Here is a 25,887-nt window from a genome sequence, read left to right as displayed (position 1 = left end):
CCCACCTTTGCCCACCCCTGTGACCCCTGGCAAAGGTGTTGGAGTTTATTGTTCTTTCCCACTTTCTCTTTAAGGGTGGAATATTACTGCGATGCAGACGGTAACCTTCAGACACAGGCTTGATGTTTTGCTCTGGGTTGGAAAATTTTTAGTGAGATTTTAGCGCTGGAAAGAGGAGAAATGAGTCGGGTCACCTCATTTTACAAACAGGGACCTGGGAACCTGGGGAGTTTGTGATCTGACAGCTAATTAGTACCAGAAGCTATTCTTTTTTTTTTTTTTTTTTTTCTTTCTCAGAACCAATTCTTGAATCCCAGAAACTGACCTGGAGCTCCCTCCCTTCCTCCTCCCCGCCCCCAGGCCCCCTCTCTGGCAATCTCTTCTACAGTTTTCTCCAGGGCTGAGGGAGGACTGGGGGACCTCCTCTGCCATCCATGCTCTCCCACTCTGGAGCTCATGACATGAAGAGCTTTAAAGTGCTTTAAATAACTGTCAGTGTTGTAAAGCTAGTCCTCTCCATTCTCTTACAGATAGCATTTTCCCCATAGGGTTAAAATGGCTGTGTATTGTTTAATTAATTCTCTATGGGTTTGGGGAAAGAAAGAATTGAAAGAAGGTCAGCACTCAGGAATCTGTTGTGCGGAAAGGTGACTTGCCAAGATCAGAGAGTAATTTTTTTAACAGTAAGTGAATGATACTTTGAAGGAGATTATGGGTGCTAAGTCCTGTTTTTATTACTGTGTAGGCCCAAACATTTATGATTTCATCTCTGCGAGGTTTTGTTTGACAAAGAGAGCTTTGCTGTCTCTAAAATATTCTCATTCCTTCTCTTTATATAGTAAACCTGTTCTTTTTTTTTTTTTTTAAGATTTTATTTATTTATTCATGAGAGACACCCGAGAGAGGCAGAGACACTGGCAGAAGGTGAAGCAGGCTCCCTGCAGGGAGCCCAATGTGGAACTCCATCCCAGGTCCCCAGGATCACAACCTGAGCCGAAGGCAGATGCTGAACCACTGAGCCAGACAGGCGTCCCAAGTCCCTTCTTTTCTCAATGTTTATTTAAACAAGTGGGCCCCAAATCACCATGGTCTTTGGTGAGAATATTAATAATACATTTGATTATGTGCCCTTTCCTCAACTCCTTGAATGATCCCTTAAAAACTGTTTTTTTGGGGGCAGCTCTGGTGGCTCAGTGGTTTAGCACCGCCTTCAGCCCAGGGCATGATCCTGGAGACCTGGGATCAAGTCCCACATCAGGCTCCCTGCATGGAGGCTGCTTCTTCCTCTGCCTGTGTCTCTGTCTCTCTCTCTGTGTCTCTCATGAATAAATAAAGTCTTAAAAAAAAAAAACTTTTTTCAAGGCACATTAATAATACATTTGATTATGTGCCCTCTCCTCAACTCCTTGAAGGATCCCTTTTACATAAAACTTTTTTCAAGGCACATCTTCTCTGGCCTATATCTCTGTTCCCTTTAATTTCAGAATGTCTGATGACAGTTGCTCCCTACACTGCTGCCTCCATATCCTGCATCACTTCAGTCTGAAACCTAGTTTTCATCTGGGCCTAATGACTCCGGTAAAACAGGACAAATCCATTTTAGCCAGTGGTTTTATGCCCTTCCTCAACCCCCTCCCCCCCCCCCCCAACCTTCAAAAAAGCCTTGGCTAAATATAGGTGGCCCTTGGTCTGTTTGTGGCAGTCACTCACTGACAAACACCCATGTGATCTTGGGCACTAACCCAAAAAACTTCTCACTGGATGTTTCCTTCTGTGTAAAATGAGGACATGAGATGAAAGGAGTGATGATGCTAATTCCATAAAATGCAGTAAACAAAGATGGGAAAGGAGAATGAAAGATTTGAGGCCTCCTGGCTGTGGTTTCAAGGAAGTGGGACAAAGAAAGGACTAAAGAAACAAAAATTTAAGGTCAGGTCTCCAGGCCTTTTGTCGGCAAGGCCCGACCTATTACTCCAGACTTACGTCAGGGCAGAAACCTCCAGAGAATGCCAGAATCCACTCCACCTCCTCCCCTTTTAAACAAGGCCAGTCAGGCTTCCCCAAGAAAGAAGCTATTGATGGCCTTCATTTCTGGGTCTGGGGTCCAGAGTTCAATCTGGGTAAGACTCCAGCTACACTTTGTTTGATGTTTATCTAATCCTATGATTATTATCTAATACAGCATTATTACCAAAGATTGTTCTGGAAATGCAGATCAAGAAGAAAAGGCAAGGGGAGGGACACCTGGGTGGGCTCAGAGGTTGGGCGTCTGCCTTCGGCTCAGGTCGTGATCCTGGAGACCTGAGATCAAGTCCACATCTGGCTCCTTGTGTGGAGCCTGCTTCTCCCTCTGCCTCTTTCTCTCTCTGTCTCTCATGAATAAATAAAATCTTAAAAAAAGAAAAGAAAAGGGGGATCCCTGGGTGGCGCAGCGGTTTAGCGCCTGCCTTTGGCCCAGGGCGCGATCCTGGAGACCTGGGATCAAGTCCCATGTCGGGCTCCCTGTGTGGAGCCTGCTTCTCCCTCTGCCTGTGTCTCTGCCTCTCTCTCTCTCTCTCTGTGACTATCATAAATAAATAAAAATTAAAAAAAAAAAAGAAAAGAAAGAAAAGGAGAGCCCTGATAAATCAACTTTTTTGTTTTTTAAAGACTCTAGGAACTTGCAGTTCCCAGCCCCCTACTGCTACCCACCTACCCAGAACTCATCTCCGGAACAAAAATGGTGCAAACATTTGGCTCCCTGTCTTTGCACAGCAGCCAGCTCTGGCAGCAGGAAAATGCCACTGAAGTGTCTTTCTGCGAGAAGCATCCATCTTCTCACTACCCTCCTCTGAAACACAGAGGATTCGGTTTGAAGGGGGAATGAAGGAGAAGGCATCTTAGAACAGTCCCCCACCCCCAGCCCATGAGCTCCCTGCTGCTAGTTCCTTTTTTAGTTTATTCACCACATAATGTCCTTGGTGCTAGGCCTTGCAGCCTGTTTGTGGATCTTTCTGGAGGGCCACGGGCTGTTAGAGGACAGACTGACAACAAAGGGCTGGACATGCCTTGGGGGGAGCTGTTTTAGCTTCATCTTTGCAATTTAAGAGCTCTGCAAGAGGATCCCTGGGTGGCCCAGCGGTTTGGCACCTGCCTTTGGTCCAGGGCGTGATCCTGGAGACCCGGGATTGAATCCCACGTTGGGCTCCTGGTGCGTGGAGCCTGCTTCTCCCTCTGCCTGTGTCTCTGCCCCTCTCTCTGTGACTATCATAAATAAATAAAAATAAATAAAAGTTAAAAAGATTAAAAAAAAAAAAAAAGAGCTTTGCAAGAGGCCTCTCACAGGCTTCCCCCCAGCATTTTCTAGACCTTTCCACCTGCTCTGCTGTCCTCTTCCCTCTGGCCACAGCCAGTCCTCAGTGGAGACTGTCTACGCACCTCCTCTCCCAGGCTGAGAACAGTCTGCTGTGCTTTCCTTGGCCCCTCCATGGTCTCTGATGTGTCTGCAGGACAGGAAATACAGCATGCAGCTTTATTTTCTATGACTTTTTTAAAGATTTTATTTATTTAGTCATGAGAGACACAGAGAGGTAGAGACATAGGCAGAGGGAGAAGCAGGCTCCCTGCAGGGCCCCCGATGCGGAACTCCATCCCAGGACCCCAAGATCACGACCTGAGCCGAAGGCAAATGCTCAACCAGTTAGCCCCCCAAGTGCCCCTATTTTCTGTGACTTTTTTTTTTTTTAAGATTTTATTTATTTACTCATGGGAATACACAGAGAGGAGAGAGAGAGGCAGAGACATAGGCAGAGGGAGAAGCAGGCTCCATGCAGGGACCCCAGGATCACTCCCTGGACTGAAGGTAGCGCTAAACCGCTGAACCACCCAGCCTGCCCTATTTTCTGTGACTTCTATTGAGCTCTGAGCTGCACACCTTCCAGGCACTTCTCTCCCTGGTTCCTTATAAGGGAGATGATGCTGCTGCTGTCCCCAAGACTAATGAGCAAATTAAGGCCTAAGAGGTCTCAGCACCATTAGTGCCTGGCACACAATAGAAGCTCCGTATGTGTCTATTGAATAATGACTAAATAAATACGTTGGAAAATCATCTCTTTTGGAGTCAAAACCCCAAGCAGAATAGAGAAGGGGCATATGCGGTTCATGCTCAGCCTGCAGTGGAGATCAACTGCTAGCAGAGCGTGGCGGGGGCCATGAAGGACAAAGGGGTCCCTGACCTGGAATGTCCCAGCCAGAGTCACCTGGGGAAAATAAGCTCAGTCACCATGGAGGTTTTCAGTAGTTTGCTTCGCTGCTTGTGTATTAATATTGTGTACTGGGGATCCCTGAGTGGCTCAGCGGTTTAGCGCCTGCCTTCGGCCCAGGGTGTGATGTCCCGGGATCGAGTCCCACATCGGGCTCCCTGCTTGGAGCCTGCTTCTCCCTCTGCCTGTGTCTATGCTTCTCTCTCTCTCTCTCTTTCTGTATCTCTCACGAATAAATAAAATCTTTAAAAAAAATTGTGTATTGAAGGGTGTTAGAAAGAAGGAAGTGATTAGACACAACCTGACACACCTGGATTTGGCAGAGATGAGCCTGCCCAGCTGGGGGCAGAGCTATGGCAGGGAGCTGTACTCTGACAGACTGACAGACCGGGAACCACTTCCCTCTCCTGACATGTTCTGGACACACTGATCCATGGGGAAGAAACCCGAAGACCACCTTGGGTCTCTCTCCAGGGAGCTCCCATTAAACACTCAGCCTCCAGAGGGAGGGGAGGGCTGAAGACTCAGGCCTTGCAGTCATTGCCCTGTGTGATCCACTGCGGGAGGCTGAAGGCAAGCCTCACCCGTGCTGGGGCCTGGCCTCTGCTTACTTAGCATCTGGGGACTGTCCAGTGGACCTTCAGAAACAGCCTGAAGGAACGATGAGTCTATCCACATTCTTGTATCCTTGATCTATTCGGTCACCCACTGACCCTGGCAGATGTTTGTGTTAGCACCACATACCCAGCATGATGCTTATTAAACATATCACGCCCTCTGCACATGCTCATGCACACGTGCACTGGGTGTGCCCATTCAGCCTCCACAGAGCTGTGGCCCACCTTTAACACAGACAAGTCTTGTGGAAAAAGGGGGCAGAGGTCATCTGGTTCTAGGAACTTTTCCAAGGTATATTTTTCAACACAGGCCAGGTATAAACAGAAGCCCGTGGCATTACAGGTCCTTCTCCAGAGCTAATAAACGGAGAGCCATACAGTGATTGTGGTGGAATAGACCTTAAAGCTCCTGAGATGATGGGAACTCACTAGAAAGGAGGGGAGGCACGAAGGGAGGACTGGGGTCAGAGCTGGCAGGCCTTCGGTTATCTGGAGAAGTTTGGACTCTGGGCCTCTCTGAACTGAAAAGTGTTGTGTGGCTGCTCTTCACAAGGTAGCTGAGCTGGGAGAGATGGCAGATGTGAAGACACTGGAGTCCATTGTCACAGCCCAAGTCAGAGGTCATGGAGGCCTGGACTGGGGTGGGTGGTGGCCACAGGACAAAAGAAAGAAGACAGGGCAGCCCTGGTAGCGCAGCGGTTTGGCACCCCCTGCAGCCTGGGGTGTGATACTGGAGACCCCGGATCGAGTCCCACGTCAGGCTCCCTGCATGGAGCCTGCTTCTCCCTCTGCCTATGTCTCTGCCTCTCTGTGTGTGTCTATGAATAAATAAATAAAATCTTAAAAAAAAGAAAGAAAGAAAAAGAAAGAAAGAAAGAAAGAAAGAAAGAAAGAAAGAAAGAAAGAAAGAAAGAAAGAGCAGTCTACCTGAGGCTCTCTGGGCTCCCCACACTGGTTTCCTCCTCTCTGGGTCTTCAGTACCCATGGCCCTTTCCCAACTCATGTTCTTTTTTTTCTTTTTTTTCTTTTTTTTTTAAGATTTTATTTATTCATGAGAGACAGAGAGAGAGGCAGAGACACAGGCAGAGGGAGAAGCAGGCTCCCACCAGGTTGCCCGATGTGGGACTCGATCCTGGGACTCCTGGATCATGCCCTGGGCCGAAGGCAGGTGCTAAACAGCTGAGCCACCCAGGGATCCCTCCGATTCATGTTCTTTACTCTCCATGACACATCTGTTTGGAAGGTACCTTCCCGCCTCTTCACATGACACTCATTACCCTGTCTAGAGGTCACTCCCCGAGAAAGGCCTCTCTGACCAGCATATCCAAATTGTCTCATATCACCAGCCCATAGTTAGTCTCTATCACAGCACAGCCTATATTTTCCTGGATACCAATGGGTGTTGACATGTTACCCTTGCTCCTCTGAAGGTCGGGGTACTCCAGGGTTTACAGCAGGTTGGCAGGGAGGATAAGGTACCCCTTCTGGAGCCTGAAAGTGGGGCCAGAGGAGCCTCAGGCTCACTCACATACAGACATGGGAGAGATGCATCTGTCTCAACCTCTTTGATGGAGAGGCCCTCCCCGGGTGTGGGCAAAGGGTGCAGACACCCCAGATCCAGCACCCGGCTCCGTTCTGTCTGGCCTCTGCATTCCCAGCTGTTGCTATTTGGGAAGAGCCCAACCCCCTAACTGAAGCTGGGGCGGAGCTGGGAGCCACTTGTGCAGAAAGTGGGGGCAGGAGGGAGGGAAGAGAGGACTTCAGTGTCTTCCCAGCCCCACTCTCTCCACAGAAGTCACTCTTCCACTTAGGAACTTCTAGAAATAAATGTACAAAATACTACCCCCTCCAAGAAAATAGAGCACCTGCATAACTTCTTGGGAGCAGAAATGGTGTACCGTGAACACTCAGGTGCCCCGGGGCCTATTCCAGCCCTGCTACCCTGTACTCTGGTGAAGAGACACCCATGTGGAGCTGACTTGGCTAAAATATACTGCAGTGATGGTAGAAGCTGCCAGTCCTCCCCTATGCCTTCCCAGGAACAGGAACTCTGGGGCCTCTGAGACTAGCAGTGAAGGGACAGCCTGGTGTTCCCATGTTCCATAGCAGCACCATGCCAGGTGCCTGAAGTTCTGACAGTTTTGGGCCAGACAGGTTTTCTTCGGCTGTCACCAAGTCTCCAGGGCTGCCCCATGCCTCCACCACAGCCTGCATAAGCAAAAGAACTGTAGACACAGAAAGGCCTGGGAAGAAGGTGGGGCTGAGAACAGCTTAGGGAAAATGACCTAGGTGGAAATTTCCATGACTGTTCTGCTTGGGCGAAGACCAGCTGAGGCCCAAGGTGTAGACAGAGGCTGTGGAAAGGTTACAAAGGGTCACCCTTCCTCATTCTCCCAGATCTTAATCACCTACTGCCCCACCCTGAATCTGGGTCATAGAGCTCAATCAGTTGTGTCCCCTCTGTGTCCCCACATCCAGCCCTTTTTACTGTCAGCTCCCTGGTTCATGGACATCTGCCACCTCTCCCCCCATTCACCCTGCCAGTCAGAACCCCCCACCCCACCCGCTTTAGAGCCCAGGTGGGGTCCTTTTCCTGCTACAGGAGGCCTTCATACCTGAATGGTCAGTCTGTCCTGCAGACATAATGGTCCAGTGACCTCAGCAGCACTCCTGTGACCACACCCTTTTCCCAGGGACTCATCTGTTGTTATCTTAAACTATGGCATATTTGTTTATCCTTTTTACTTTATATCCTTGAAAACAGAGTCCCAGTCTTCCTGTAGCCCTGCCCCAGCTGAGAGCAGCTCTACATGTGGGTTCTGCAGCATCCACGCAGTTGATCCTGTGTGGCCTCTGGCTTGGGCTGGCATAGGGGGGCCTCTACTTTCCAGCTGCTGGTTCCCCAGATCTGCCCCCAGCCCAAGCCAGCACGACCCCAGTAGAATTCGGGCAGGAAATGTGTATAGGCTCGACTCCCTCCTTGTTCCCAGCCAGAATGCCAGGCATAGCCAGTTCTAGAGGCTGAGAGTCTTGGGCCCTGGCCAAAGCCGTCCCTCTGGGGTCTGTCTGGTCTCACTCACCGACCCTCAGCTCCAGCCTGGCACCTGGAGTGTCCTGAACCTGCTTTTTTTTCCCCCCGTTCTTCCACACAGCCTAAATGTCACCCTCCTCGCTGAAGCTCCCCTGAAGTCCCTTGAAGACCATGGATGTCTCCCTCCCATCCTCTACCCCATCGGGTCCTTCAACACTGAAAGCATTACACAGAGGAGTCACGAAGAGAGTGGCCCCAAGAGTCCCACACACTTGGTCCGAGCCTTGTTCTTCCACTTGCTGTCTGTACTCTGTGTGACATTGGGAAGTTACTTAACCTCTCTGGATCAAGTTTTTTCTCAGTGAAATGGGAATGATCTGTATGGTACCCGTTGTCATGATTGTGAGGTTGTCAGCACCTTACTACAGTGCCCGGCTCAAACGTCGTGCCCTATAAAGGGTGGCTGTCACTACCAGACAGCACCTTCCCTCCCCTGCAGCACTAAGCCCAGAGCAGGGCACACAGCCCACCTGCCAGGCCCTCAGATCTGACAGGACCCAGGCACATCTAGGGAAAGGGTTAAATATCCGCAGTGACTTCATTGGGCTTTGGAACAGGAAGGAGGCAGAGAAGGTAACAAAATCAGGTCTTAGCCAAATGGAATTTTCCAGTGCTCATAAATAGGACCAGTCAGGTTGCTAAGGGAGGTCACCATGGAAACAGTCATGTGCTCCACCTTCTGGTTATTCCAACCTGGTTCCGGGAGGATGACACAAGCTCCAAGCCTCTTCATTGGCTGACACCTTCCTCTTGCCACTTAATCTGGCTGGAGATTGGCTAAGTGCAGTTGCTGGGTTGGAGTTAGACATTCCTCCCTCTCCGCTGTTCCCCGAACCTGCTGGAAGCTGTTATTTTGAACTAGAGGGAGAAGAAAATAGGCCGGCAGAGATGTTGCCACAGCAACCGGTTTCCTTTCTGCCCTCCTTGGAGTTAGTAGTTGACTTGTCTGCAGCTCAAGAACTTTTCCAAAGGCAGCCATTTTACACTGTCTTAATCTTATTTTGAACAGGAACTCCCTCATCTTCCAGAGTAGTCAAGGAACTTCTGAACCCCTACTTAGGGCCTTGGTACCAATCCACCCTTGGGGGCCTTTGTTTCTCTTCATGAAATGGGATTTCATTCCAGGACTCACTAGTTCCAGGCCTGGAGTAAGGCTCCCACTGGACCAAGTTTGCAAATGCTCATTATAAACTGTAAACCTCAGTACAGTCACCTTGTGTCTGTAATTGACAGTTATTGACATCAGGTTAGTGTGGAATGACCCAATGAGGGTTGGCAGCCCCACAGACTTGTTTAGCAAAGCTTAGAGTCCTGAGACCCAGGGACCCCTCAGGATTCTATTTCTTCTGTCACTGATTGCCTTCTGGAACCATCAGCAGTTCACCTAGTCCCCCAGGGACTAATTTTCTCTTTCTCTAAAAGGATTCTTCTGTAGAAGATCTCCAGAGGTCCTTTCTAGCTCTGACATTCCACAATCCTGTTAAAGGCCTGCCTGCTTTCCATAACTAAGCTGTGGAACTCATCATCTTGTAGGAGGCAAAAATACAGGCAACTGCCCCACACCGAGCACTTTCTATGTGGTAGGTGCTGCACATGCATTATTAGCTCAATCTTCACAACAACCTTATAAGATTAATATCATTATTATAGCACCTACTCATTTTACAGATAAGGAAAATGAGGCCCCAAAAAATTCGAATAATTTGCCCAAGGTCAGATAGCCAGCAAGTGGTGAGGTCAGGATTTAAAGTCTGGTGTCTGGCAGCAAGTCCGGGAAGCTCTCTTTCCAGGTACCAACTGAAATGAAGATAAAACAACATGGGCCAATTCAAAGTAGACAGAACATTGGGTGGAGCAAACCCTGGACTAGGATTTACAAGCCTGGGTTCTTTTTTTTTTTTAATTTTTTAAATTTATTTATGATAGTCACACAGAGAGAGAGAGAGAGAGGCAGAGGGAGAAGCAGGCTCCATGCAGGGAGCCCGACGTGGGATTCGATCCCGTGTCTCCAGGATCGCGCCCTGGGCCAAAGGCAGGCGCCAAACCGCTGCGCCACCCAGGGATCCCCAACAAGCCTGGGTTCTACTCTAGGTCCTGCCATTGAGTACCACAATGTTATTTCCAGAAAGTCATTTTTCCTGTCTTGGCCTTAGTTTTCCCATCTATAAAAATAAGAGTTTAGGAGTGCCTGGGTGGCTCAGTTGGTCAAACATCTGCCTTTGGCTCAGATCATGATTTCAGGGGCCTAGGATGGAGCGCCACATGGGCTCTCTGCTCACTGGGGAGCCTGCTTCTCTCTCCCTCTTGCTCTGTGCTCTCCCCTGCCCTCAAATAAATAAACAAAATCTTAATTTTTCTTTTCTTTTTAAATGTTTATTTATTTATGATAGTCACAGAGAGAGAGAGAGAGAGAGAGAGAGGCAGAGACATAGGCAGAGGGAGAAGCAGGCTCCATGCACGGGGAGCCTGATGTGGGATTCGATCCCGGGTCTCCAGGATCGTGCCCTGGGCCAAAGGCAGGCGCCAAACTGCTGCGCCACCCAGGGATCCCCTTAATTTTTATTTTAAAGATTTTTATTTATTCATGAGAGAGAGAGAGAGAGAGAGGCAGAGACACAAGCAGAGGGAGAAGCAGGCTTCCTGCTTCCTGCGAGGAGCCCGATGTGGGACTCAATTCCAGGACTCTGGGATCACGCCCTGAGCCAAAGGCAGACATTTAACCACTGAGCCACCCAAGCGTCACAAGACTGGCCTTTTTTTTAGAGATTAAGCCCTTCCTGTATCTTTTTTTTTTTTTTTTTTTTTAAGATTCCCCTTATTTAATCATGAGAGACAGAGAGAGAGAGAGAGAGAGGCAGAGGCACATGCAGGGAGCCCGACGCGGGACTCGATCCCCGGTCTCCAGGATCACGCCCTGGGCCTAAGGCAGCGCCAAACCGCTGAGCCACTTGGGCTGCCCCTTTCCTGTATTTTTCATGTTATAAAATCCTTTTTCTTGTGAAATGATGGTGATACTGGTTGGTAGCTATTTTGTTGCAATGTTCTGACCTGGGAAATGTTGGCTAATTGGAGAAAGATGACTAACCTTATGTCAATATATTATGGAAAATTTCAAGATTTATTTTATTTTTTTAATTTTTAAGTAAACTCTATGCCCAACATGGGACTTGAATTTATGACCCCGAGATTGTTTAAGTCACTGTTCTACTGACTGAGCTAGCCAGGTGGCCCAATTATGGAAAATTTCAAACATATAAAAAAGTAATGAGAATAGTTTAATGAATCCCCATGTTACCCTTGTTACCCTTCACCAATTACTAATCCTGGCCACTGTTTTTTCCCAATGGTCCAATATCTCCATGCCCTGAATTATTTTTTTTTAAGATTTTATTTATTTATTTATTCATGAGAGACACAGAGAGAGAGAGAGAGACAGAGGCAGAGATACAGGCAAAGGGACAGAAGGCTCCATGCAGGGAGCCCAATGTAGAACTTGATCCTGGGACTCCAGGATCATGCCCTGGGCTGAAGGCTGACGCTCAACCACTGAGCCACCCAGGTGTCCCCCCCTGAATTATTCTAAAGCAAATCATATGGCAGCCTGGGTGGCTCAGCAGTTTAGCGCCGCTTTTGGCTCAGGGCGTGATCCTGGAGACCTGGGATCGAGTCCCCCATAGGGCTCCCTGTGTGGAACCTGCTTCTTCCTCTGCCCGTGTCTCTGTCTCTCTCTGTGTGTGTCTCTCATGAATAAATGAATAAAATCTTTTTAAAAAAGTAAATCACAGACATCATATAAATCCATCTGTAAAAAGTTTTTTTAACATAACCACATTAGCATTTTCACACTAAAAAAGTTAACAATACTTCTTTCAGACTAATCTTCAAATATACAGTTTGTCTCAAACTGTCTCAAATATACAGTTTTTCGCAGTTGGATTGCTTAGTCAAGATGTATACAGAGTCCACACATTTGCTTTGATTATATGTCTCTTAAAACTCTCTTGACCTCAGAAGTTTTGGCTCCCCACTATTTCTTCCCTGTAAGTTATTTGCTGAAGAATCTAGGTTTGCCCTTGAAATTTTCCACACTGTGGATTTTGCTGATCACATCCCTGTGGTATAATTTCTTCTTCTTCTTCTTTCTTCTTCTTCTATTTTTTTATTTTTATTTTTTTAAAGATTTTGTGTATTTATTCAGGAGAGACACACAGAGAGAAGCAAGAGACACAGGCAGAGGGAGAAGCAGGCTCCACGCAGGGAAGCCAGACGTGGGACTCAATCCCCGGTCTCCAGGATCAGGCCCTGGCCGAAGGTGGGGCTGCCCTCTTCTTCTTCTTTTAATAAACTGAGATTTTTTTAAAGATTGATTGATTGATTGATTTATAGAGACACACAGAGAGTGGCAGAGACACAGGCAGATGGAGAAGCAGGCTCCATGCAGGGAACCCGACGTAGGACTCGATCCCTGGTCTTCCGGATCACGCCCTGGGCTGCAGGAGGCACTAAACTGCTACGCCACAGGGGCTGCTCTCCTTCTCCTTCTTTCTCCTTCTCCTTCTCCTTCTCCTTCTCCTCCTTCCTTCTCCTCCTTCTTTCTCCTTCTTTCTCCTTCTCCTCCTTCTCTCCTCCCCTCCCCCTCCTTCTCCTTTCTTCTTCATATATATATATTTGTATATATTTTTTTATTTTTATTTTATATTATTTTATTTTTATTTATTTATTCATGATAGAAACAGAGAGAGAGAGAGGCAGAGACACAGGCAGAGGGAGAAGCAAGCATCATACAAAGGGCCTGACGTGGGACTCAATCCAGGGTCTCCAGGATCACGCCCTGGGCTGCAGGCGGCGCTAAACTGCGGTGCTAAACCGCTGCGCCACCGGGGCTGCCCCGTATATCTTTTTTTTTTAAAGATTTATTTATTTATGATAGACACAGATAGAGAGAGAGAGGCAGAGACACAGGCAGAGGGAGAAGCAGGCTCCACGCCGGGAGTCCGATGCGGGACTCCATCCCGGGACTCCAGGATCGCGCCCTGGGCCAAAGGCAGGCGCCAAACCGCTGAGCCACCCAGGGATCCCCAATATTTGTATATCTTTTTTTTTTTTAATTTTTATTTATTTATGATAGTCACAGAGAGAGAGAGAGGCAGAGACACAGGCAGAGGGAGAAGCAGGCTCCATGCACCGGGAGCCCGATGTGGGATTCGATCCCGGGTCTCCAGGATCGCGCCCTGGGCCAAAGGCAGGCGCCAAACCGCTGCGCCACCCAGGGATCCCAGAAGCTTCTTATCTTGATGAAGTCCCAATAGTTCATTTTTGCTTTTGTTTCCCTTGCCTTCATAGAGGTATCTTGCAAGAAGTTGCTGTGGCCAAGTTCAAAAAGGGTGTTGGGTGTGTTCTCCTCTAGGATTTTGATGGATTCTTGTCTCACGTTTAGATCTTTCATACATTTTGAGTTTATCTTTGTGTGTGGTATAAGAGAATGGTCTAGTTTCATTCTTCTGCACATGGCTGTCCAATTTTCCCAGCACCATTTATTGAAGAGACTGTCCTTTTTCCAGTGATTAGTCTTTCCTGCTTTGTTGAATATTAGTTGATCATAGAGTTGTGGGCCCATTTCTGATAACATATTCTTCCATCCCCTCTGCATTTCTTGTAAACAGGTGGTTAGATCTAAAGGCTGGAATGCAATTTGGGTTCTTTCTTTCTTTCTTTCTTTCTTTCTTTCTTTCTTTCTTTCAAGACATTTTACAGATGATATTGAAAATACCCAATTTAAAATAAATTTAAGGGGATCCCTGGGTGGCTCAGTGGTTTGGCACCTGCCTTAGGCCCAGGGCATGATCCTGGAGTCTGGGATCAAGTCCCACATTGGGCTCCCTGCATGGGGACTGCTTCTTCCTCTGCCTGTGTCTCTGCAGGACCAATTCCGGGACTCCAGGATCACACCCTGGGCCAAAGGCAGGCGCTAAACCACTGAGCCACCCAGGGATCCCAGCTTTCAACTCTTTAATCTTGGGAGAGAACCTTAATTATTCAGCAAAGGCCCTCCACACAAGTCACAGCTAGTGAAAAGACAAGAGAAAGGCAAGGCCAGGCTTTCCTGGAGTTAATGTTCCTTCTAGCTGGGGAGTGTTAAGTGTTCTGAAGCGAGTATGGCCACGGGATGCAGGGAACCAGAGGAGGGAACCCATTTTAGATAGGGTCGACAAGGAGGGTGACATTTGAACAAAGGTTTGGAGGATGAGAAAGAACCAACTCTGAGAAGAGAGGGGGAATTCTAGCCGGAAGGAAGAAAAGGAAGAACAAAGGTGGACAGATGAGGTCAGGGCTGTAGATACTTCCCTCTGGAGGTGGGCTGCGCCTAGGCAAGAAGAGGGAGTTTCCTCTCCCCAAGCCCTGCAGGAAGTCTCCCAGTACCAGGCCATCTGCCCTTGGCTGGAGACTGAACTATGCAGCTGTTCCTCCCCCACAGATTCTGGGCACCACCTGCGCTGAACCATGCCCACGGCAGTCTGAGGGTGAAGACCCCAGGCCTTCTGACCCTTGGACTTAACCTTAACAGGCAGCTCCTGAAGCCCTGCCTTCTTATACCACACGTGTTCTGTCCTTGATGTCTGTTCTAGGGGCTGTGCTGCGGGGCAGGAGCCAGATTTCCCCTGGACCAGACCAGCTCCAGGGGAGCCATCCCCCCTGGCCCCCAGGGAACAGAGCTGGTAGCTGGAGAGGTTTTCAAAGCCCGGATGTCAGCTTTCACTAGGCGTTGGTGCATTAGCCACCAACAAATACTTGGGTCAAGTTCAAACCAGAAGAGGCTCCACCCTCCGATTTTGGGCTTACCTCAGCAGGCAGAGGTAGGAAGGCTCCCAGAGAAAGAATCCTAGAACATCAAGCCTTGGGGCTTGGTTTCGTCATGGCAAAACCAGTCTTTAGCTAAACCAGTGCGTTGGCCCTGCTTCCTCTCCGGCCCAGGGTGTGCCCAGTCTTTGCCATAGAGTAGGTGCTGGGTAAACGAACATTTGTTTAGTGAATGAATAAGGGGGCATTAAGAACTTTCAAAGCGGCGATAGTGAGCTGCTATTAGTGGGAGGAACCAAGGAGCTGCTGGACGGCCGTTCGCGTGGGGCCTCCTCTCAGGGAGTGCCGGGGCCTAGGAGAACCTTGCGCGGCCGGGCCAGGGCGTGTGAGGCTAACTCGGAACGGTCCCCGAGGGCGGGGGCGATAGGCCGCGGGCTTAGTTCACGCCCCCGCGCCGCCGCACTCCCCGCACCCGCAAGGCCGGGCCCGCGCCTCCCCGTCGCGCCGCTCTGGCCGGGGGCGCAGCCGGAGGCTCGCGGGAGCTGACGCGGCTGCCGGCGTCCCAGGCAGGCTCCGCTCTCAGGAGCGACGCGCCGCCGCCGTAATTGGAGCCCGCGCCGCACCGCCAGGTGAGCTCAGCCCGCGCGGCCGCGCTCCCGCGACTGGAGGGGGAGGCGGAGGGGGAGGCCGAGAGCGGACCCCACCCCAGCCCCAGCGCGGGGCGGGCCGGAGCCCGCAGGCACCGCGCCCCTCCTTCCTTGCGAGCGGTTCCCTACCCCGCCGCCCCGCCCTCCGCACACGCCCTCCGAGCGTCCCCGGCCGCCCGAGCCCCACAGTGGCCGAGTGACCCGCCCCCCTCAGCTCCCATCCCTTTGCGGTCCCAGCCCCCGGCCAGGCCCTGTGCCAGCGGCGTTCGCACACGCCTTGGTTCCGGGTCTGGGGAGCGTGGCTGGCAGACGCCCCAGAGAAGGCTTCCCGAAAGGGGCTGCTCCGGGGCAGGGTAGGGGGCTCGGGAAGTCGGGGTCCGGGTGCAGGGAGCAGAGCGAGCAAGCGGGGCGGACGGCGGGGCTGTGTGCGGAGCAGGAACGAGGAGAGGGCCCAGAGGAAGGGCTGGGGCGAGGCGGTGTGGACTTGGGCGCAGGGAAGGCCGCTGGCCCGGTGTGAGCGTGAGAACCGGGCAGAGGGCCGCGGGAGCACGCGGGAGGCACCGGGAGCCAGGGCTTGGAAGCTGTTGGGAGGGGCTGGGAGGACAAAGCACAGACGTTTCCGAAGACCCACTTTCCCCCATCTCTGCCCCCATCCTCTGGCCAAACCCTGGGACACTCTTCTCCCGCAGTCACTCCTGACAACCCAGCCCCCATCCGTCCAGAAGCCCAGCCGTGACCCCAGGTTGCTCCTTCCAGGGCAGAAAGCCCTGGACTCCCCTCCCCCGCCTGGAACTCCCCATATGTCCCCGTGTGTAAGGCCAGGGCAGAGACCCTGGGAAAGGGAGAAGCAAGGCCCGGGAGTCCTAATCCCTCCGCCCCCGCGGGACCCTGAGCTGGGAGAGACCTTCCGCGGGTTAACCCTGCTCCGACCTGGGCGCCCCACCAATTCTTCCGGCCTGACTCAGTCAGCGGCGCCTCATGTGACTGTTCTAGTAAACAAACGCTTTCAGAGTCACTGAACTGATCCCCGCACCCCAACAGGCTGCAGGCTGGCGGCCGCCTCTCCTCAGTGAGATTCCCTCCTCCTCCCCAACGAGTGATACTTGGGATGGGTGGCCTGCAGGCCCAGGTGGCATCTGCAGGGCTGGGAGACAAGGAACCCTGCGGGAGGGTATCTGGGGTCTGTGTGGGCCTCAGCCTTTGCTCCTGGCTCACTTCAGTCCTCCCCTCCCCCTATCATGGTGAATTACTTTGTCCTTATTTTTTTTTTAATTTATTCAGAGGCAGAGAGAGAGAGAGACAGAGAGACAGAGACAGAGAGAGAGAGGGGCAGAGGGAGAAGCAGGCTCCATGCAGGGAGCCAGATGTGGGACTCCATCCCAGGTCTCCAGGATCACAGCCCAGGCGGCAGGCGGCGCTAAACCGCTGCGCTGCGCCACCGGGGCCGCCCTTCCTTTGTCCTTAGATCTCAGCTCAGCCCTGCAGTCTTCTGGAAGACAGGGGTGTAAGGGTCCTGCCCCAGGGCTCCCTGACCTGAGGAAGAGGGCTGATTCATTCCTGCTTCCTGGAGTCCAGCTCCGGACTCAAGACAAGGACGCTGATGGTACCAGGCCCCAGGATTGTGTCCTCAGAGCTCAGAGTGCTGCCACTAAGTATGGTCAGTCCACTTTCCAATCAGTTGACACTCCTAATTTGGGAAAGGTCAGGATCAAGGAGAAAATCTAGAGAAGGGGTTAAGTAACATGCTCCTCTATTAAGAAATAATTATTTAAAATTTGGAAATAAGGCAAAATGATGACTGCCAGCCCCAATTTGATGACAAGCAGATTGATAAGATGTAAATAATTTCTATCAGGTAGAAAAGCTGGCTCAGAACATAGTGGTTTTATTTCCCTATAGGCATTAGCCAGTTGAGTATGTAGCTCAGCAGTCTCACTGCAACACGTTTTTAATGCCTCTAAATACTTCTGTCGCTCTGGCTCTCTTTTTTTTTTTTTTTTTTTTTGTTTCCTTTGGCTCTCTTTGAACTTGTACTTCCACCTTACTGCTACCCTCCTTAAGGCATTAAGTAGTCTCTCACACATAGTCTATATTAACAAGGGTTATGGTTTTATTTTTTATTTTTATTTTATTTTTTAATTTTTATTTATTTATGATAGTCACACAGAGAGAGAGAGAGAGGCAGAGACACAGGCAGAGGGAGAAGCAGGCTCCATACACTGGGAGCCTGACGTGGGATTCGATCCTGGGTCTCCAGGATCGCGCCCTGGGCCAAAGGCAGGCGCCAAACCGCTGTGCCACCCAGGGATCCCAGGGTTATGGTTTTAGCTTTGGAAATTGTGCACTGTGACACTTTTGGAAACTGTTCTATCAAGATGTCCAATTGGATTCAGCAGCCAGAGCCAATTAAAAGCTTTGTTGCAGGAAAAATGTGTCTCATAGGTTCAGCTAAAACTGCCTTTCCTACCTCAGGCTTCCTGGCTCCAATCTATGATTTATTATTGTTTTATCTATTTAGAAATGTTAAGTACACAGGGGCGCTTGGGTGGCTCAGTGGTTAAGTGGCTGCCTTTGGCTCAGGTCATGGTTCTGGGGTCTTGGGATGGAGTTCCGCATGGGGGGTGGGGGGGGTCCCTGCTCAGCAGGGAGTCTGCTGCTCCCTCTGCCTCTGCTCCTCCTCCCTGCTCATGCCCTTGCTCTCTATCTCTCTCAAATAAATAATCTTAAAAAAATATTAAGTAGGGACACCTAGGTGGCTCAGCAGTTGAGTATCTGCCTTTGGCTCAGGGCGTGATCCCGGATTCCAGGGATTGAGTCCCACATTGGGCTCCTTGCATGGAGCCTGCTTCTCCTTCTGCCTAGGTCTCTGCCTCTCTCTCTCTGTATGTCTCTCATGAATAAATAAATAAAATCTTTTTAAAAAATTAAGTACACAGATACTGTCTTGTAAAATTAAACAGTACTGTTAAAGTCCTGTGGACCATCACTTCCCATCCTAGGTCTGCCCCCAAGCTGACTACTGGTTTTCTGTCTTATATATATCCATGTGCAAAATACAAAGACTCTAGTTTATACGTCTGTATAGATACATAGATATGTTAATGCGCATTTATGTATACATACCACACATATAGACTTAATATGTCTCTATATACATACTCTATTTAATATATGTGTATATATAGTATATACATATATAGAAATGTATTATTTTATTTTTTTTAAGATTTTATTTTATTTACTCATGAGAGATACAGAGCGCGAGAGAGAGGCAGAGACACAGGCAGAGGAAGAAGCAGGCTCCATACAGAGAGCCCGATGCGGGACTCGATCCCAGGTCTCCAGGATCATGCCCTGGGCTGCAGGCAACGCTAAACCGCTGCGCCACCGGGGCTGCCCCGAAATGTATTATTTTAGTAGTTATGGGATTTTTTTTCCATAAAACATATTATACTAGATATATTGTTTTGCTTGCTATTTCTCATTCAGAAATAGGATTGGAGATCTATTTTGGTGGGATTTTTTTGTTTTTGTTTTAGATTTTATTTATTTATTCATGATAAACATAGAGAGAGAGGAGAGGCAGAGGGAGAAGCAGGCTCCATGCTGGGAGCCCAACGTGGGACTCGATCCCGGGACTCCAGGATCACGCCCTGGGCCAAAGACAGGCACTGAACCACCCAGGGATCCCGGAGATCTATTTTGGTACATGAGACCTACCTTACTCTAATTGCTCACATGACAACACAAACTATAAAATACCTAGGAATAAAATTAAGAAATATGTGAGACTTTACACAGAAAGTTATTAAAGATTTTGTTATAGGGACACCTGGGTGGCTCAGCAATTAAGCATCTGCCTTCAGCTCAGGGGGTGATCCTGGAGACCCGGGATCGAATCCCACATTGGGCTCCCTGCATGGAGCCTGCTTCTCCCTCCGCCTATGTCTCTGCCTCTCTGTGTGTGTGTGTCTCTCTCATGAATAAATAAATAAAATCTATTTACAAAAATATTTTGTTATAAAAAATTAAAAGGTGGTAATATTTACAGCCCTGTAATATGTATACATTCTATAAGCAATGAAATGCATAAAGGAAAAAGTAGAAATACACATGCATGTTTCCAAGGCAGCAGCATTGTGTTTTTCCAGGTGGCTTCTCTACCTTTCTTTTTTTTTTTTTTTTTCTTCTCTACCTTTCTAAACATATTTCTGCAATTTGCGCTTGGGGCTTGAGTTATGATGCCTCCTTCCGAAGAATCAAACACATCCATAAATATCCCTGATGCAGCGTGGGCTGCGCCAAGTGCTACAGCTGAGCCAGCCTTGCGTCAGGGAGACAGTCATGAGCACAGGGGTGGGGCTTTAATTAGGCCTGGAAGGATGAGGAGGCTGATAAATTGGACAGGGCATTGCAGGCAGAAGACTTAGTCTGGAGGTGGGATGATGTTTCTGCATGTAGAACCCTGACTAGGGTGAGACTGAAGGCCCAGGGAGAAGAATGTGTGGTTGAGCCAGGCAAGGGCAGGCATGGCTGGTGTCTTGGCTCCAGCCTTGTGGAGAGCCAAGGTGAGGGGGTCGGGGGACACACCCAGACCTGTGGCTCAAGTTCCAGTTCCATCAAACGGAAGGGTACAGGCGGTGAACTTCCTGTGCCCCCACAGAATCGGGGCCATGGAGGAGCATCTCTTTGCTGCAGAGAGGAGTTCTGTACCCAGAAAGGGTCTTTCCAGAATGCTGGAGCTGGGAACATGCTTGGTGCAGGAATGGGAAGTACTCATGCTACAAACCCCGACCACACCAGGGTACCCTGCAGGCAGCCACCAGAACACAGTGGAAGCTGGGGAGGTAGATCTGCCTCCTTGGTCTATTTCTCTTCGCATCAGTTGGCAAGTGGATGTGTTCATCCAGCATCATGAGTTCCAGTTCTGGGACCCCCGGGAATCCCTTTGAGTAGCGCACACTCTCTAAGGATCCAGTGCCTCTGCTGCAGGCACACAGTGTGGGGAGGGTGACACCTGCTACCCAGTGTGAGGCAGGACCTTCATCCTCTCAGCAGAGTGCTTGGCGGGGGAAACCAAGAGAGCAGGGCCTGGCTCCCAAGCCCCTCAAAGGAAATAAAAGCAGCAGGTCTAGAATTCAGATTTCCTACCCCTCAGAGTTAGGTCAGGTCTATAGCTGGTTTTTATTCCCCCTCCAGAATCTCACCCAGATCCCTTTATTACTTGCCCAAAGTCACCCAGCTAAGGCATGTCAGCATTCATGTGCTAGGCCAATGTCTAGGTCTAGCAAATCTTCAGTTTCACCTGAAACTCCTACCCCACCTCAAAAGAACCTAAGTAAAAATAGGTATCCATTGTAACATGTAACTAAAAAACTCAGGCGGTCTCTTCTCTGGCATGGCTGGGCCAGGTGTTCTCCATGGCTCCCTACCTTGAGGCTCTGCTACACTCTGACATGCCTTCCTTCCCAGACAGGCCTTCTCAAAGTGGTTTATATCGTATGTAATAAATAGGAAATACTTGTTAAACTGACTTTAACAAGTATTTAAAAATTGACAGTACAGGGGCACCTGGGTGGCTTAATAGGTTAAGCCTCTGCCTTCTGTTCAGAATCCCATCAGGCTCCCTGCTAAACAGGGAGCCTGCTTCTCCCTCTGCCTGCCTCCTACCTGTGTCTCTCTCTCAAAATTTCAAAAATAAATTAAGTAAATAAAATCTTTTTTAAAAAGATTTTATTTATTTATTCATGAGAGACACACAGAGAGAGGTAGAGAAACAGGCAGAGGGAGAAGCAGACTCCATGCAGGAAGCCTGATGTGGGATCTAATCCCGGGTCTCCAGGATCACGCCCTGGGCTGAAGGTGGCGCTAAACTGCTGAGCCACCCGGGCTGCCCAATAAAATCTTTTTTAAAAAAAATTGACAGTTGACTGTGAGTGTACTCATGCTGTGGAACTCCAGAGCTGGAAGAGGTTCCAGGGAGCTATTTCCGAGTTATCCAAATACTAGATTCATCGGACTACCATGAAACCAGAAGGGTAATGGCAGTGTCAGGGTCAAAGCAAAACAGTCAGACCTGGCCAAAAGAAATTCAGAGGGGGATGTGACAGTCAAGGGATCACAACACAGGGAGAGAAACAGATGCCAGGAAGTCTGGGTGTTGAGGTTCAGTGTGAGTTCAGGAGACGAGATCTGCAGAGGCTGAAGGGCAAAGGAAGGACAAGCAGTTTCTCCGCCCAGCTCAGCACTAACTCAAAGATGAGGACAGTGTGACAGATTCATTTCCCATGCTCTGTAACTGGAGGGCTTGCAGTGCACAGACCCAGTATGTAGCTAACAGGGGCCCTTTCTGCAGCTTGCTCTGTTCTGTGTGCATCATTTTTGCATGGTGTCTCTAGGTCTAACACTCTTCCATTTTCCTGCTGAGCCCTGCTGAGTTCTTCCTGTGATCTCAGATTCTTCTGGTACATGTTGTTGGGAGAGAATCACCCGTGGGCAGGAAAGGCCAGGAGTTGGGGCATTTCCAAACAGAGGTTCTCTATGTATTTCATGGCCTCCTGTGAGATCTTGGAACATGCACACCTCCATTTCTCTGCTAGGCCCGCTTCCTAATCACAGGAACCTCTGCAGCCTGTGAACGTCTCTCTCCTGGCCATACCTGTACCCCTGTCTCAGGAGGTGTCAAGCAAAACATGAACTCTATAAAAAGGTGGGAAGAAAGAAGGCAGCAAGATGAGCCTGTGGAATTGCCAGGCTTCCTCAAGTTTTTATCTATCTATCTATCTATCTATCTATCTATCTATCTATCTATCTATTTAGATTTTATTTATTTATTTATTCATGAGAGATACACAGAGAGAGAGAGAGGCAGAGACACAGGCAGAGGGAGAAGCAGGCTCCATGCAGGGAGCCCCATGTGGGACTTGATCCCAGGTCTCCAGGATCAGGCCCTGGCTAAACCGCTGAGCCACCGGGGCTGCCCATTCCTCAAGCTTTTAATGAAGAGCCCCCAACCTGAAGATATCCATCAAGAGTCACTCTAATAGAACAAAAGCCACTCCTATCACCCAGGGAGTTCCAAGGAATTTCAGAGCTCTGTGTCAGAAACAGGTCCCAGACTAAACATTAGAACAAAGGATGCGGGATCCCTGGGTGGCGCAGCGGTTTGGCGCCTGCCTTTGGCCCAGGGCGCGATCCTGGAGACCCGGGATCGGATCCCACGTCAGGCTCCCGGTGCATGGAGCCTGCTTCTCCCTCTGCCTGTGTCTCTGCCTCTCTCTCCTCTCTCTCTCTCTCTCTCTCTGTGACTATCATAAATAAAAAAAAAATAAAAATAAAAAAAGAAAGAAAGAACAAAGGATGCTCCTGATGCTCTTATCACTTGGGAAATTACAAGGGTTTTAGGAGCTCTGTGTGAGGAACTGGGGCAGAGACCAATATATATATTTTCTATCATTTCACAGGCTGCTACAATAGAATCTCATAGACTGCATGGCTCAAACAGCAAAAATTTATTCCCCACAGTTTTGGAGATGAAGCCCAAGCAAGATCTGGGTGCCAGTACGGTGGGATTCTGGTGGGAACCCTTTTCTGGGCTGCAGCCTGCCAGCTTTTCACTGTGTCCTCATGTGGCAGAAAGGGAGCAGGAGAGCTTTTTGCAATCTCTTTATAAGGGCACTAATCCCATTCATGAGGGCTTCACTCTTCTGAGGTAATGATCTCCCAAAGACTCCATTTCCTAGCACCATCACATGGGGTGGGGAGTACGATCTCAAAATATAAATTTGAGAGGAAACAAAAATTCAGTCCATAACAAGTGTATTTTGAAAACTGAGAAATGTGCCATAGTACAATTCAGTGAACTTATTCAGATTTTAATGGTTTTACACACACTCATCTATGTGTGTTGTAGAACACTGTGTAATTCATGTCATATGTAGATTTGTGTAACAACTACACCAATGAAAATACAGAATTATTCCATCACTATAGAGATCCTATCTTATGCACCCTTGTCCTCAACCCCTGGCACTTACTAAATTTGTTCTTCAGCTCTATAATTTTGTTGTCATGAATGATGTACAAATGGAATCATAAAGTATGCAACTTTTTTTAAAGAGGATTTTTTTTTTTTTACAGATTAGGACCCCCATCCTCCTTACAGGTGAGGACCCCGTCCTCCCGGGGTGGCGGCAAGGGATGTCTCCTCAAGACCCCCCGTCGACGGCCCACCAGCGCATCCACTTAAGCCAATGCCGACCTAATACAGATTGGAATTCCTTCAGGTTAGAGCTCTCAGAAATATGCGCGCAAAAGGTGGAAAAAGTTGAGTGCACTCACCATGCGTGAAACCCTCCGGATGGGGTCCTGGAGGTTTCTTGGATCCCGGACGAGCCCCCAAATGTTGTGCCCAAGACTGCGAATCCGAGAAACCACCAAGGAGCCGACACCGATGCAAACACACAAGGGTTTATTTACAAGCTCGAGCTTGGGTCCAAGTATACCTGACACAGTGGAGCAGGGACTTGGACCTAAAGAGGATTTTTTAAAAGATTTTATTTATTTATTCATGAGAGACACACAGAGAGAGGCTGAGACATGGGAAGGGGGAGGAGAAGCAGGCTCCATGCAGAGAGCCTGATGTGGGACTCCATCCTAAGACCCCAGGATCATGCCCTGAGCCAAAGGCAGATGCTCAACCACTGAGCCACCCAGGCATCCCTAGTATGCAACTTAATGAGATTAACTTTTTTTTCATTCAGCATAACTGCCTTTTTAAAAAAAGATTTTATTTATTTATTCATGAGAGAGACACAGAGAGAGAGAGAGAGAGAAAGGCACAGACACAGGCAGAGGGAGAAGCAGGCTCCATGCAGGGAGCCTGACATGGGTTCGATCCCAGGTCTCCAGGACCACACCCTGGGCTGAAGGCAGTGCCAAACTGCTGAGCCACCTGGGAAGAACTGCCCAAGCAGAACTGCCTTGAGATCCATTTAAGATATTTTGTTCCTGGGATCCCTGGGTGGCTCAGCGGTTTAGCGCCTGCCTTTGGCCCAGGATGTGGTCCTGGAGACCCAGGATCGAGTCCCACATCAGGATCCCTGCATGGAGCCTGCTTCTCCCTCTGCCGGTGTCTCTGCCTCTCTTCTCTCTCTGTGTCTCTCATGATAAATAAATAAAATCTTAAAAAAAAAAAAAAAAAGATGTTTTGTTCCTTTTCATTGCCGAGTAATTGTCCATGGTGTGGACATACTTACCATTCACTCACTGAAAGATATCTGTATTGTTTCCACTTGGCTATTATAAATAAGCTGCTATGAACATTCATGCATATATATATATTAAATATTTTATTAATTTATTCGTGAGAGGCACACGGGGGGGGGGGGCAGAGACACAGGAGAGGGAGAAGCAGGCTCCATGCAGGGAGCCTGATGTGGGACTCAATCCCAGGTCTCCAGGATCGGGCCCTGGGCTGAAGGTGGCACCAAATCGCCGAGCCACCCGGGCGGCCCTCATGCACATATATTTTTTTAAGATTTTATTTATTTATTCATGAGAGACACAGAGAGAGGCAGAGATACAGGCAGAGGGAGAAGCAGGCTCCATGCAGGAAGCTCGATGCAGGACTCAATCCAGGGACCTTGGGATCATGCCCTGAGCCAAAGGCAGATGCTCAACCACTGAGCTACCCAGGCATCCCCAATGCACATATTATTGAGTGGATATATGTTTTCATTTCTCTGGAATGTGTGCCCAGGAGTGTGATTGCTGGGTTGTATGGTAGGTATATGTTTAGTTTTAAGAGAAACTGCCAAATGGTTTTCCAGAGCAGCTGTACCATTTACATTTCCACCAACAAAGCACTAGTGTTGGTTTCTCTCATCACACACTCCTCCACAGACAGATTATACATCTATTTGTCTCTCTTCATTAGGACATAATGAGCCTGACAAGTGTCAGAACTGGTCACTATCCCTGTATGAGACACTCATATTAATGGGACACAGAAAGAAGCATGCAAGTAGGCCCTTCCTTTCAGCAGGCTGAAAAACAGCAATTTCCTTTCAGTCCATCCCTATCCCCAGCCTCCTGAGGTCATCATCCCATGTCTTCATGCAATTCCTCTGAAATGTCTGTTGTGTTCTTTGCTCTTTACCTTCTAGCTAATGTTACCACACGGTGGTATACACTTAGGGGTTCTCTTCTGGCTTTCAGAATTTCAAGAGGCATGTGTGGTTTGTAGAGGGTTAGACTCATCTTGTATTGATCTATAGAGTATTGTCCATGGATATCTGGCAGGTTGTACAAGATTGACTTGAAATGAGGGGCAGGTATCCATGAGAGATGGTCAAGGATATTTCACAGGACCTAGTCCTTGGTGGGAAGTAGGTCTTTCTCTAGATTTCCTTCCTAGACCCAGGGTCTGGCTAGAGTGAGGCATTGGTACAGAGTCCACTATTGACCTGGCTTCCCCAAACTCAGGATAAGTG

The 25,887-nt window shown here is 49.0% G+C and overlaps 3 long non-coding RNA genes across 4 annotated transcripts; 2 read left to right on the top strand and 1 right to left on the bottom strand.

The window, feature by feature from the left end:
- Positions 1-1,666: 1,666 nt before the first annotated feature.
- LOC140613266 (uncharacterized) lies at positions 1,667-15,365 on the bottom strand. Its single transcript, XR_012014424.1, has 4 exons — positions 14,790-15,365; positions 7,474-9,746; positions 3,418-3,482; positions 1,667-3,243 (listed from the first exon to the last, which is right to left on the bottom strand). It is a non-coding gene; the product is annotated as an uncharacterized lncRNA (long non-coding RNA).
- Positions 5,707-13,862, top strand: LOC140613265 (uncharacterized). Of its 2 annotated transcripts, XR_012014423.1 has the most exons (4): positions 5,707-9,195; positions 9,372-9,529; positions 12,148-12,261; positions 12,336-13,862. It is a non-coding gene; the product is annotated as an uncharacterized lncRNA (long non-coding RNA). The 2 variants fall into 2 exon arrangements; XR_012014422.1 differs by having other exon boundaries at positions 5,707-9,529.
- On the top strand, positions 14,810-24,596 carry LOC140613264 (uncharacterized). The gene is made up of 3 exons (XR_012014421.1): positions 14,810-15,376; positions 22,858-23,105; positions 23,534-24,596. It is a non-coding gene; the product is annotated as an uncharacterized lncRNA (long non-coding RNA).
- The last annotated feature ends 1,291 nt before the right edge of the window (positions 24,597-25,887 follow it).

The sequence above is a fragment of the Canis lupus genome, chromosome 21, assembly GCF_048164855.1.
Source record: "Canis lupus baileyi chromosome 21, mCanLup2.hap1, whole genome shotgun sequence".
Taxonomy (NCBI): Eukaryota; Metazoa; Chordata; class Mammalia; order Carnivora; family Canidae; genus Canis; species Canis lupus.
The sequence above is the reverse complement of the archived record's forward strand: the minus strand, read 5'-3'. Positions and strand labels throughout refer to the sequence as shown.